The 12,735-nt window shown below is 37.0% G+C and overlaps 1 long non-coding RNA gene across 1 annotated transcript; it reads right to left on the minus strand.

The window, feature by feature from the left end:
• Nucleotides 1-5,544: 5,544 nt before the first annotated feature.
• Nucleotides 5,545-9,339, minus strand: LOC127144049 (uncharacterized). The gene is made up of 3 exons (XR_007815658.1): nt 9,272-9,339; nt 9,125-9,188; nt 5,545-5,628 (listed from the first exon to the last, which is right to left on the minus strand). It is a non-coding gene; the product is annotated as an uncharacterized LOC127144049 (long non-coding RNA).
• Nucleotides 9,340-12,735: the final 3,396 nt, after the last annotated feature.

Below are 12,735 nucleotides of genomic sequence, written 5' to 3' on the forward strand. Positions count from 1 at the left end.
TCCAAAAGAGCAAATGGTTTTGCAGAATGGGTAGCTGATTTGAGGGTTAAGTTTTTCTCAATGCAACCTCATGCAGATGATCTAAATAGATTCTTGAAGATGATATGTAGAGAACTCGGACATTTTGGTCGTTTTCATTAATTGTTCATTTTGCTATTGACAACAGGAGCAGTGTTCATTACATTTTGTTTGTTTCTAGTTTTAGTTTGATTTCTTTTATTTTGTCAAGTTTACATTATGTTTGTTTGATTTTATTAATGTATTTAAATTTTATATACTAAATTTGCTTCTTTCTCTCTCTCTCTCTCTCTCTCTTTTTCCCCTTCCCTTTTGCTTCAATTTTTTTATTTTTAATTTTTTATCTTTTAGAAAGGAAAATATAGCTTGTCCTACTCCAATTCGCCATCCTTACAATACTAGATATAAAAGTCAAATCATGGAAGAACAAGATAAGGACATGGATAAAATGAGACAAGAGATTAATAATCTTGGGGAACAAGTTTAAAAAATACTAGAATTTCTTTCAATGGGAAAAGGAAAATTCGTTGTAGATGCAGCATAATAAAGCAATCCAGTTCAAGACATCGATGATCCTATTTATCCTTCAGGATTCACTCCATGCCACATAAATGTTCTGCAGTCTCAAACCATTCAACACTATATTGCTATGAATCCGTTGTATGTTGTTCCACCTCCTGTCCCAGGTATAGAACATTTGGAAGCTCATGCTAGAATTCAAGACATGGGACAAAACGAGAGCACTCCACCTAAGCAAAAACTAGATGTTTTAGAAGAAAGGTTACGAGCAATTGAAGGGACTGATGTTTATGGAAATATAGATGCAACAAAATTGTGCTTGGTGCCAGGCTTAATCATTCCAGCAAAGTTTAAAGTTTATGCATTTGATAAATATGATGGATCATCGTGTCCAAGGAGTCATCTTATAATGTATTGTAGAAAGATGACAGCGCATATTGATAATGATAAATTTCTAGTCCATTGCTTCTAGGATAGCTTGATTGGTCCAACTAGTCGATGGTATATTCAATTAGATAATGCACACATTCATGTTTGGAAAGACTTAGCTGATGCATTTCTAAAGCAATACAAACACAACATCGATATGGCTCCAAACCGTTTAAACTTGCAACGGATGGAGAAGAAGTGTTCGAAAAACTTCAAAGAATATGCTCAACGATGAAGAGATATGGCCACCGAGGCTCAGCCATCGTTAACAGACCAAGAAATGACATCTATGTTTATGAATACTTTGCGGGCTCCATTCTATGATCGAATGATTGGTAATGCATCAACCAATGTTTCTGACATTATTGTTATTGGTGAAAGAATTGAATATGGCATAAAGCACGGAAGGTTAGCAGATGCTATAATTGAATATGGTGGAATAAAGAAAGGAACAGTATCTAAGAAGAAAGAAGGAGAGGTTCATGCAATTGGTTTTCCTAATTCAAAGAAGCATAAATCAAGTTTTTGGTCAGAGAAAATATGAGCAAAACTTTCTATCGTATATAAGCAATGTTTCTCATATCCCTTATAATATCTATGTACTAGCCCATACCTTCTTTGAAACTTCACAACCCGTTAACTCAAATTCTCCTCGACCATTTGTACAGGGTCAATGTAGCAAGACCAATTCAGATACACAGCGGTTTGATCTAATTCCCATGACTTATATAGAGCTTTTACCTCAGCTAATTCAAAATCGACAGTTAGCTCCTATTCGCATGATTCCTATACAACCTCCTTACCCAAAATGGTATGATTCAAATGCTCGATGTGATTAACATGCTGGAGGAGCAGGACATTCAACTGAAAATTGTTTGACTTTGAAAAGAAATGTGCAATCTCTAATTAATGCTGGATGGTTATGCTTAAAAAAAATCTGGTGAGAAGTTGAATGTCAATAAAAATCCACTGCCTAATAATGAAAATCCAAAAGTGAACACTGTTGATGGTCTTGTTGAAAAGTGCAAAAATGAGATCCATGAGATAATGATGCCTATCGAAGCACTTTTTGAAGGTCTTTTTAAAGCAGAATATGTTAGTCAGAAATATCTAGACCCCAACATAAGATATGAAGGATATGATGAAAGCAGACATTGTATATTCCATCAAGGAGTTGCAGGCCACGTTGTCCAACAGTGCCAAAAAATTAGATCCAAAGTACAACAACTTATGGATTCAAAGATACTCATGATATATAGAGGACAAGAAAAGACGATATGAAAGATAGTAAAATATGTGCTTTAATGGATGAAGTTTTAAAAAATGAAGATTCCTTTTTACCAAGACCTTTGACAGTCTTTTATCAAGAAAGTCGTAATGAGTCAACCTTCTGCAATCCTAAAAAACTCACGATCTAAGTGCCAAGTCCTTTCAAATTTAAGGATCTAAAAGCAGTTCCATGGCGGTATGATTGTCAGATCATAATAGGTTCTTCAGTTGATAACGTTACATGAATCAGTAGGATAACCCGAAGTGGAAGATGCTATAAACCTGATAATTTAACAGTCCCTTCAGATGGCCTAATACTAGAGAAAAGGAGGAAAAATGAGAAAAGAAATGTGAAAGAGCATTGCAAAGAGCAAGATGTGGAGATGCCTATTATTGCAAAAGATATATAATACAAAAAACTTGTCACAGATGAGGAAGCAAATGAATTCTTGAAAATTGTAAAACAAAGTGAGTATAAGATCATAGACCAAATCCATCATACTTCAACTCGAATTTCTTTATTATCGCTGTTTTTTAATTCAGAGCATCATTCTAAAGCGTTATTAGATATTTTGAACAAGGCACATGTCAGACATGACATTTTAGTGGAAAATTTCAATGGAATTATTGGAAACATTACATCTTCAAATTCCATAGTCTTCACAGATGACGAAATTCCTCCTGAAGGCTTAGGCCATACACAAGCACTGCATATTCAAGTGAAGTGCAAAGACTACGTCATTGTAAGAGTTTTAGTAGATAATGGATCTGCTCTTAATATAATGCCTAAATCTACACTATTAAAGCTTCTAGTGTTCATGTCATACATAAAATCAAGTACTATGGTTGTGATAGCTTTTGATGGGTCACGTAGAGAAGTAATGGGTGACATTGAACTACCAATTAAAATTGGCCCATGTATTTTCAATATAGTCTTTCAAGTCATAGAGATAACACCCACATACAAATTTTTATTAGGACGTCTTTAGATTCACTTTGCAGGAATGGTGTAACCACGTTGCATCAAAAATTAAAATTTATTGTTGGGAGTAAGTCGATTTGCATGATGGGATAGGAAGATTTCTTAATAACAAAACTGGTCTCAACCTCATATGTTGAGGTGACAGAGGAAGCATTAGTGTTTTTTTCACTCTTTTAAAATTGCTCATGCAACTATGATGGAAGCAATTGTAGATGAAGTGATAAAGCCACACAAGTCTAAAGTTGAAGTTATGACCACTAGGATAATGGAAGGTGGAGGATATTCTTTGAATAAAAACTTAGAGACACTTTTATAAACACCGAGCAATGATGGGAGGTTTGGTTTGGGCTATAAGTCATCCATATATTACAAGATTAGGCTTCAGGAGGAAAAGAAGAAAAAGCGTTTGACAAAGCTGGAGATGAGGGAGTTTGATCTAAGTGTAAAACTTATACCAGAATTATATGATACTTTCAAGAGTGCTGGTATAAGTTACTCATCACACTACTCTACTTGAAGGATGGTTTGTTAACGAAGATGGAGAGTTTATCGATTGCAGTAGTGGCACAAGAAACATCATTTGAAGGCAACACAGTTTATGCATGTCCACCTGATTTTGAGCTTAACAATTGGGATATTGTAGATCTACATACATTTTCAAGAGATTTTCAAGAGTAATGATTAAGCTTTTATTTGTTTAAATTTTTATTTTTCGAATGGGTCTATCCAAGGCCATAGTATTTATTTTCTTTACAACATTGATGTATTGTTTTCTTGTTATTTAATAAAATTTTCGCATTTTCATTTCATTCATTCTAATTTCTTCTTCTCTCTGATTTATTTCTTGCATTTGCAAATTAAACAGGAAAGTCTAAACTCTTTCATAGACAATATTCATAAGAATGAAGATGTTTGTAATTCTAGTTTTACCCTTGATGCCTTAATGTACACTATGGAATCTAACAAGGAAAGTGACAATAAAGATGATGTGGGAATATCCTCAGAATAGTTAAGAATGGTAAAAAAAAGAAGGTAAAGTTCTAGGTCGTCACCAAGAACCAGTTGAAGTAATCAATTTGGGTTCTCAAGAGGAATCAAAAGCAGTAAAAATTGGCACACATTGACCAGTGAATCTCGAAAAAACTGATCAATTTATTACGTGAGTACTCAAATATTTTTACTTTGAGTTATCAAGATATGTCGAGATTAAATATGGATATTGTAGTACATCGAGTTCCTTTAAAGCCAAAATGCAACCCAATGAGACAAAAGCTACGTAAAATGAAGTCTGGTGTACTGATTAAAATAAAGGAGGAAGTACAGAAGAAAATCGAAGCAGAGTTTCTCACAGTTTCCAAATATCCTGAATGGGTGGCAAACATTGTTGTAGTGCCCAAAAAAGACGGAAAAGTGAGAATATGCGTAGATTATAGAGATCTAAATCGAGCCAATCCAGAAGATAACTTCCTTTTACCTAATATCGACATGATAGTGGATAACACTGTAGGATACTCAACTTTCTCCTTCATAGATGGTTTTTCAGGATATAATCAGATCAAAATGGCTGCAGAAGATAGAGAAACGATATTCATTACCCTTTAGGGAACATTCTGCTACAAAGTAATGCCATTTGGTTTGAAAAATGCTAGGGAAACATATCGGCAAGCAATGGTTACACTTTTTCATGATATGATGCAAAAATCAAAGAAAATGAAAATCATGCAACCACACTCCAAAAATTAATTGATCGGTCGAGAAAATATCAATTGAAATTAAATCCATCCAAATGTACATCTGGGATAACTCGGTAAAACTATTGGGATTCATTGTCAATGAAGAAGGGATCAAAGTAGATCCAGATAAAGAAAGGACTACCGTAGAAATGACATTCGGCAACGACCTAACTTTTTATACTAAGCTGAGGTCATTACTAAAAAGAAACAATAACAACAGACACTTTCTTGAAAAGAGGAAAGACTAAATTTTCATTAAAAACAGAATGCTAAAACACTAATACATAGACACGAAAACAAAACTGAGTCCCCATATGGCATGTCACGGATCCTTCTTCGTCGCTCGCCAGCTTTCCACTACTTTTACCTTTACCTGACGAGTGACGAAGGACCGTAATAGCCCTATATAGGGACAAAATCAAAGACTGTCATCGTAAGTTAGTCTATAGAACCTAAAAGCTGACGCTCTGATACCAACTGTAACGATCCAACTCTTTATACTAAGCTGAGGTCATTACTAAAAAAAACAATAACAACAGACACTTTCTTGAAAAGAAGAAAACTAAATTTTCATTTAAAAACAGAATGTTGAAACACGGAAGCAAAACTGAGTCCCCATATGGCATGTCACGGATCCTTCTCTGTCGCTCACCAGCTTTCCTCTACCTTTACCTTCGCCTGAAATATTAAACATAGAAAGAGTGAGTATAAACAAATACTTAGTAAGGGACCTACTACTAGTCCCGCTAGGGTGTTCTGCTAACTTTGTCTATTAGAGTCGTACCCGCACGGGTGTCCTTCGGGATCACCACCTTTTTAGGACTGTGTAGTCTGATGGGACCACCAGTCTGGCATTGACATTGACATAGACATGATTCAAGTGATTCGACGGGATCACTCGCATCTCAATTGTCTTAGTGTTTCCTTCGGGTACACTAAAGACTAGATTGTCCTAGGTGTTCAGGGTTCACCGAAGACCAGATTTGTTCCTACGGGAACACAGATGCACGTGTTCAGAAACATTCCAGTTCAGGGGTACTTCTTTACAAGACTATAATGGGAAGTTAACAGACACCTAGCGGGACTAGTAATAGGTCCCTTACTCAGTATTTGTTTATACTCACTCTTTCTATGTTTAATATTTCAGACGAAGGTAAAGGTAGAGAAAAGCTGGCGAGCGACAAAGAAGGATCCGTGACATGCCATATGGGGACTCAGCTTTGCTTCTGCGTATATGTATCAGTGTTTTAGCATTCTATTTTTAAATGAAAATTTAGTTTCCCTCTTTTCAAGAAAGTGTCTGTTGTTATTGTTTTTTTTTTAGTAATGACCTCAGCTTAGTATAAAGAGTTGGTTCGTTACACATCCCTTAAAACAGAAAATGAAATTCGAGGTTTTCTTGGAAGATTGAACTACATATCTAGATTTATCTTGCATTTAACACCAATATGTGAACCAATCTTCAAGCTATTACGTAAAAGCAACTCAGAGAAATGGAATGAGGATTACGAAGAAGCTTTCAACAAAATTAAGCAGTATTTGCACAGCCCAGTAGTACTGATACCTCCAGTTCCAGGGCAACCGTTAATCCTATATTTAACAGTATTAGAAAGTTTCAAAGGTGGTGTTTTAGGACAATATGATTCATCAAGGAAGAAAGAGCATGCCATTTATTATTTGAGCAAAAAGTTCACCAATTATAAAAGTTCGTCGATTATGAGTCTAGATACTCAAAGTTTGAGCGAACTTGTTGTGCTTTGCTATGGACCGCTCATCGTTTGAGGCAATATATGTTATACCATACGACATGGCTTATTTAAAAAATGGATCCAATAAAATACATTTTTGAGAAACCATCATTATCTAGAAGGATTGCAAAATGGAAAGTTTTGTTGTTAGAGTATGATATTGTTTATGTTACTAAAGAAACAATAAAGAGAAGCGCACTTACTGATCATTTAGCTGCCCAATCAGTAGCAGATTACGAGCCTATGAGGGTTGATTTTTCGGATGAAAACATATTTCTAGTTGAAAAGAATGCTATAAATCATGGGACATGGACTATGCTTTTCGATGGTGCCTCAAATGAGTTGGGACATGGGATTGGAGTTGTACTAATTTCTCCAAAAGGAAAGAGTTTTCCCCTAACAACCAAGTTATGTTTTGAATGCACTCACAATATCGCTGAATGTGAAGCTTGCATTATGGAACTTCAAGTTGCATGTGATATGAGTATTAAAAAAGTTGAAAGTTTTGGGTGACTCAATGTTAATGATACATCGAGTCGAGGAAGAATGAGAAACAAGAGATGCTAAATTGGTGCCTTAGAGCCAATACGTTATAAAATTATTTCAAAATTTTGAGAATATTTCATTTGACCATGTTCATAGGGAAGATAATCGAATGGCAGATGCATTAGCCACCCTAGCAATGATATTTGATCTTAATCTTGAATTTGAACTTTATCCAATCCAAATTACAAATCGAGATGTGCCAGCATATTGCATGAATGTTGGAAATGATAACAAGCCATGGTATTTTGACATTAAGTAATTCATAAAGTGTAGAGAATATCCATATGAAGCTTAACAGAATGAAAAACGCACAATAAGAAGGTTGGCTATGAACTTTTTCTTAAGTGGTGAAGTTCTTTATAAAAGAAACCACGACATGGTGCTCCGTCGGTGTGTTGATGAGGAGGAAGAAAAACAAATTATGACAGACATTAGAAATATATGAAACACATGCTAATGGACATATGGTGACTAGACAAATACTTAAATCTGGTTATTATCAGACAACAATAGAATCAAACTGCATAAAATATGCAAGGGAATGTAAAAAGTGTCAAATTTATATGGATAAAATCCATGTAGAAGCATCACCATTGCATGTCTTATCAGCACCCTGGTCATTTTCTTTGTGGGGAATGGATGTTATTAGACACATTGATCCTAAAGCCTTAAATGGCCATCGTTTTATTCTTGTGGCCATTGATTACTTCACTAAATGGATAGCGGTTGCATCTTATTGCAATGTTACAAGGGGAGTAGTGCTCAAGTTTATCAAGAAAGAGCTGATATGTCGTTATGGTCTCCCAAAGGGTATTATTACTGTAACGACTCAACTTCTTATACTAAGTTACGAACTTTACTTTAAAAGAAAAGAATTAAAATTTATTTAAAGTAAATAAAAAATAAAACAAAACTGCAAATTGTTGTTAAAATCATAAATAGAATGTATGGAAATAAATTAAAACATAATCCTATCTCGGGCCCTACTAGTTTTAAAGGGAAAAAAACAAGGAAATAAATAAAATTAAATTAAATTAAAAGAATATCGACACTGAAATCTGACACATGACGTAAGCGTAAGCAAACGTGTCTCTATGACTCGGCACGGTCACTTCTGGTCATTCGCCAGCTTGCCTTTGCTCTTACCTCTGCCTGCCTAAAAAATAGAAATAGAAAGAGTGATTATAAAAATATACTCAGTAAGGGACCCATTACTAGTTCCGCTAGGTGTCTGTTAACTTCCTATTAGAGTCCTGAAGAGTGGTACTCCTGAACTGGCACGTTTTCGAACACATGTAATCTATGATCCTATAGGAACAAGCTGGTCTTTGGTGAACTTAAGGAACACCTAAGACGATCGGGTTGTGAGTGATCCCGTCGAATCACTCAAATCATGTTTATGACAATGTCAATGTCAGATTGGTGGTCCCGTCGGACTACGCAGTCTAAGTGTGAGCGATCTCGTCGGATCTCTCAAATCATGTCTATGTCAATGTCAATGTCAGACTGGCGATCCTGTCAAACTACACAGTCATAAAAAAGAATGGTGATCCCGAAGGGCATCATGTGGGTACGACTCTAATAGGTAAAGCTAACATACACCCTATCCATAGCATGCACATAACACATCATTAAATCATATCATAACATATTATGCCATAACATGTCATACCATACATATCCTATCATATCGCATCATATCATGTCATAACATCAATGCATTATCAGCTCTAACCACAAAGTCATCCAGCAGTCATATTTACAATATTAGTTCCTATCTGTAACCTCAAGTTCTATAGCTAGCCATCATCAGTACATAACCATTCATACATGCGGTCTCTTTAAATTAAACTCGAGGGTCTAGTAGTAGAATCTCTTACCTGGAGATTAGTTCACAGCAAAAATAACCTAACAGTCACGATCAAGCTCCCCAACAGTCAAGCCCTAAGCACAAATGAACCCAATAATTAAAACTAATAAACTAATTACTAATTACCTAGGGTCCAATTTCAATTATCTCAACTTACCCAAAGTTGAAGATAATTGCAAATTTATGTTTGGTTTAGGAAAATTCCTCGGTTCAGCCCCCAATTGACCTATCAAGAAAATAATTCAATTAAATCCATAATTAAATTATTTAAGGTCTAAAATTGATCTTTGTTGGGAAACAACCAAAATCCAAACCAAACTTACCAAAATAGGTAGAAAAAGACCAAAATAGGTTATATGGCTCAAGCGGCTTGGAAACCAGAGGTGGCTCGGCTAAGGCTTTGAAAATGGCTCGGGTAGGGGCAACTGGCGCAAGCGTGCGACTCGGACGCAGGAGGGCGGGTCGGCTAAGGTGCATGCGGCTCGGACTTCACCTGGGCGACTCAGTGAAAGGCGGGAAAAGGTGGGTCCAGGCGTGCACAGCTTGACTAGGCTCGACTAGGTTGAAGCGGTTGGGAAGCAAGCTTGGCGAAGGCGATCCAGCTTGGATGCGCGTGCACGACTCGACTTGGCATCTGGCTTCATAGAGTTCGATGGACGACGCCCAACTTGCGACGGCGTGGCTGTGCGAGCGGCTGGAGTTCAAGGACGATGCAGCTGGACTTGCGACGGCGTGGCTGTACGAGCGACTAGAGTTCATAAACAACGTGGCTGGGACGGCTACGACGAATGGTGGTTTTCGACGGTCGACAAAGGGCGATGGCAAGGTAGGGTTTCTTTCTTCTCTTTTTTTGTTTTCTCTTTCTTTGTGATGAAGAAGAAGATAAGGAAAATAAATTCGCGGATGCCAAGGAATATTTAACAAAATAAATATTATTTTCCCTTTCCTTTTTCTTATTTTAAACCAACAAAAACAAAACTTCTCTCTCTTCATTTAAACCCACCAAGTCTCCTTTTTATCTTCTTTTATCTTTTCCCAAATAAAATCAAATATTTTATCTCCTCAACAAATCCAATTACCTTTATCTCCTCCAAATATCTTTTCATAAATAATTATATTATTTTCATAATACAATTATTAAGTCCTTAAATCCAATAATACACCTAAACATAAATAACCAAAACAAACATAAATTCCAACTTAACAACAATTAGATATTTTTCAAATATCCAATAGAATCAAATCTCCATAAAGTAAAATACTTCAACATTTAAATAACACCAAAAATTTCAAAATTACCATTAAGATAATAAAATTAAACTCCTCAAATTTTTGGGGCGTTACAATCTTCCCTCCTTTGAAAAACTTTCATCCTCGAACAGCTCAGAGTACTGGGCTCTCATATCCTCTTCTCTCTCCCATGTGGCCTCTTCAACTCCGTAGTTTCGCCAAAGAACTTTGACCAGTGCAATTCCTCGATTACGGAGCATCTTGACCTCTCTTGCGAAAATCTCTATTGATGAAGTCTGCCATTTCTCTCTTCATGTTTCTCCACCAATAGACACGTCTCAAGTTTTGGTACATCTTCGTACTTCCAGGCTGCATAGTAAATGGAGAACTGAGAGCCTCAGTCAAAAGCTCTGTCTTGACTGCACTGTCTTTTAGCACGCACAGACGCCTATCAAACATAAGTCCATCATTAGAGGATATGGAGAAATCCTCACCTTTTCCTGCCTCTACCAATCGATGCTTCTCGACCAAATAAGGATCATTTAGCTGAGCAACAATAATCCTCTGCCTCAAGGTCGGCCGTACAGACAACTAAGCTAGCTGTGAGGTAACCTCTCCCACAGAAACTGCAATCTCAACTCTCTCAAAATCTCTAAGTAAAGGAGCGTCGTATGTGAACTCCAACTGCTCGCACAGCCACGCCGTCGCAAGTTCAGTCGTGTCGTCCGTGAACTCCAACCGCTTGTATAGCCACACCGTCGCAAGTCGGGCGCCGTCCATTGAAGTCCATGAAGCCAGACGCCAAGTCGAGCTCTGCACGCACGTTCAAGCCGGGTTGCCTTCGTCAAGCCCGCATCCCAGCCACTTCAATCGAGCTGGGCCTAGTCAAGTCATGCGCGCCTGGACCCGCTTTTTCCCGCCCTTTGCTGAATTGCGCTAGGTGAAGTTCGAGTCACGTGTACCTTAGCCGAGCCACCCTCCTGCGTCCGAGTCGTACGCCTGCGCCAGCCGCCCCGACCCGAGCCATTTTCAAAGCCTTAGCCGAGCCACCTCTGGTTTCCAAGCCATTTGAGCCACCTAACCTATTTTTGGTCTTTTTCCACTTATTTTGGTAAGTTTGGTTTGGATTTTGGTTGTTTCCCAACAAAAATCAACTTTAGACCTTAAATAATTTAATTATGGATTTAATTGAATTATTTTCTTGATAGGTCAATTGGGAGCTGAACCGAGGAATTTTCCTAAACCAAAGATAAATTTGGAATTATCTTCAACTTTGGGTAAGTTGAGATAATTGGAATTAGACCCTAGGCAATTAGTAATTAGTTTATTAATTTTAGTTATTGGATTCATTTGTGCTTAGGGCTTGATTGTTGGGGAGCTTGATCGTGACTGTTAGGATATTTTTGCTGTAAACTAATCTCCAGGTAAGAGATTCTACTATTAGACTCTCGAGTTTAATTTAAAGAGACCGCATGTATGAATGGTTATGTACTGATCATGCTACCTATAGAACTTGAGGTTATAGATAGGAACTGATATTGTAAATATGACTGCTGGATGACTTTGTGGTTAGAGCAAATAATGTATTGATGTTATCACCTACGTTTTAATGATACAGTATTGTGATTGAGGATGATATAACATGATATGATAGGATATGATAGGATATGATAGGATATGTATGGTATGACATGTTATGGCATGATATGTTATGATATGATTTGATGATGTGTTATGTGCATGTTATGGATAGGGTGTATGTTAACTTTACCTATCAGAGTCGTACCCACATGAGTGTCCTCTGGGATCACCACTCTTTTTTATGACTATGTAGTCCGACGGGATCACAAGTCTAACATTGACATTGACATTAACATAGACATGATTTGAGAGATCCGACGAAATCGCTCACACTTATAACTGCGTAATCCGACGGGACCACCAGTCTGACATTGACATTGACATAGACATGATTTGAGTGATTCGACGGAATCACTCACAGCCCGATCGTCTTAAGTGTTCCTTTGGGTTCACCAAAGACCAGCTTGTTCCTACGGGATCACAGATCGCACGTGTTTGGGAACGTGCCAGTTCATGGGTACCACTCTTCAAGACTCTAATAGGAAGTTAACAGACATCTAGCGAGACTAGTAGTGGGTCCCTTACTGAGTATATTTTTATTCTCACTCTGTCTATTTTTATTTTTCAAGTAGAGGTAAAGGTAAGAGAAAAGGCAAGCTGGCGAATGACCAGAAGTGATCATGTTGAGCCAAAGGGACACGTTTGCTTCTGCTTACGTCATGTGTCAGATTTTAGTGTTGATATTCTTTTCATTTTATTTTATTTTATTTATTTCCTTGTTAAAATCAAATATTCTCTCTCATTAACCAA

This window comes from Cucumis melo, chromosome 11 (assembly GCF_025177605.1).
Source record: "Cucumis melo cultivar AY chromosome 11, USDA_Cmelo_AY_1.0, whole genome shotgun sequence".
Classification (NCBI taxonomy): Eukaryota; Viridiplantae; Streptophyta; class Magnoliopsida; order Cucurbitales; family Cucurbitaceae; genus Cucumis; species Cucumis melo.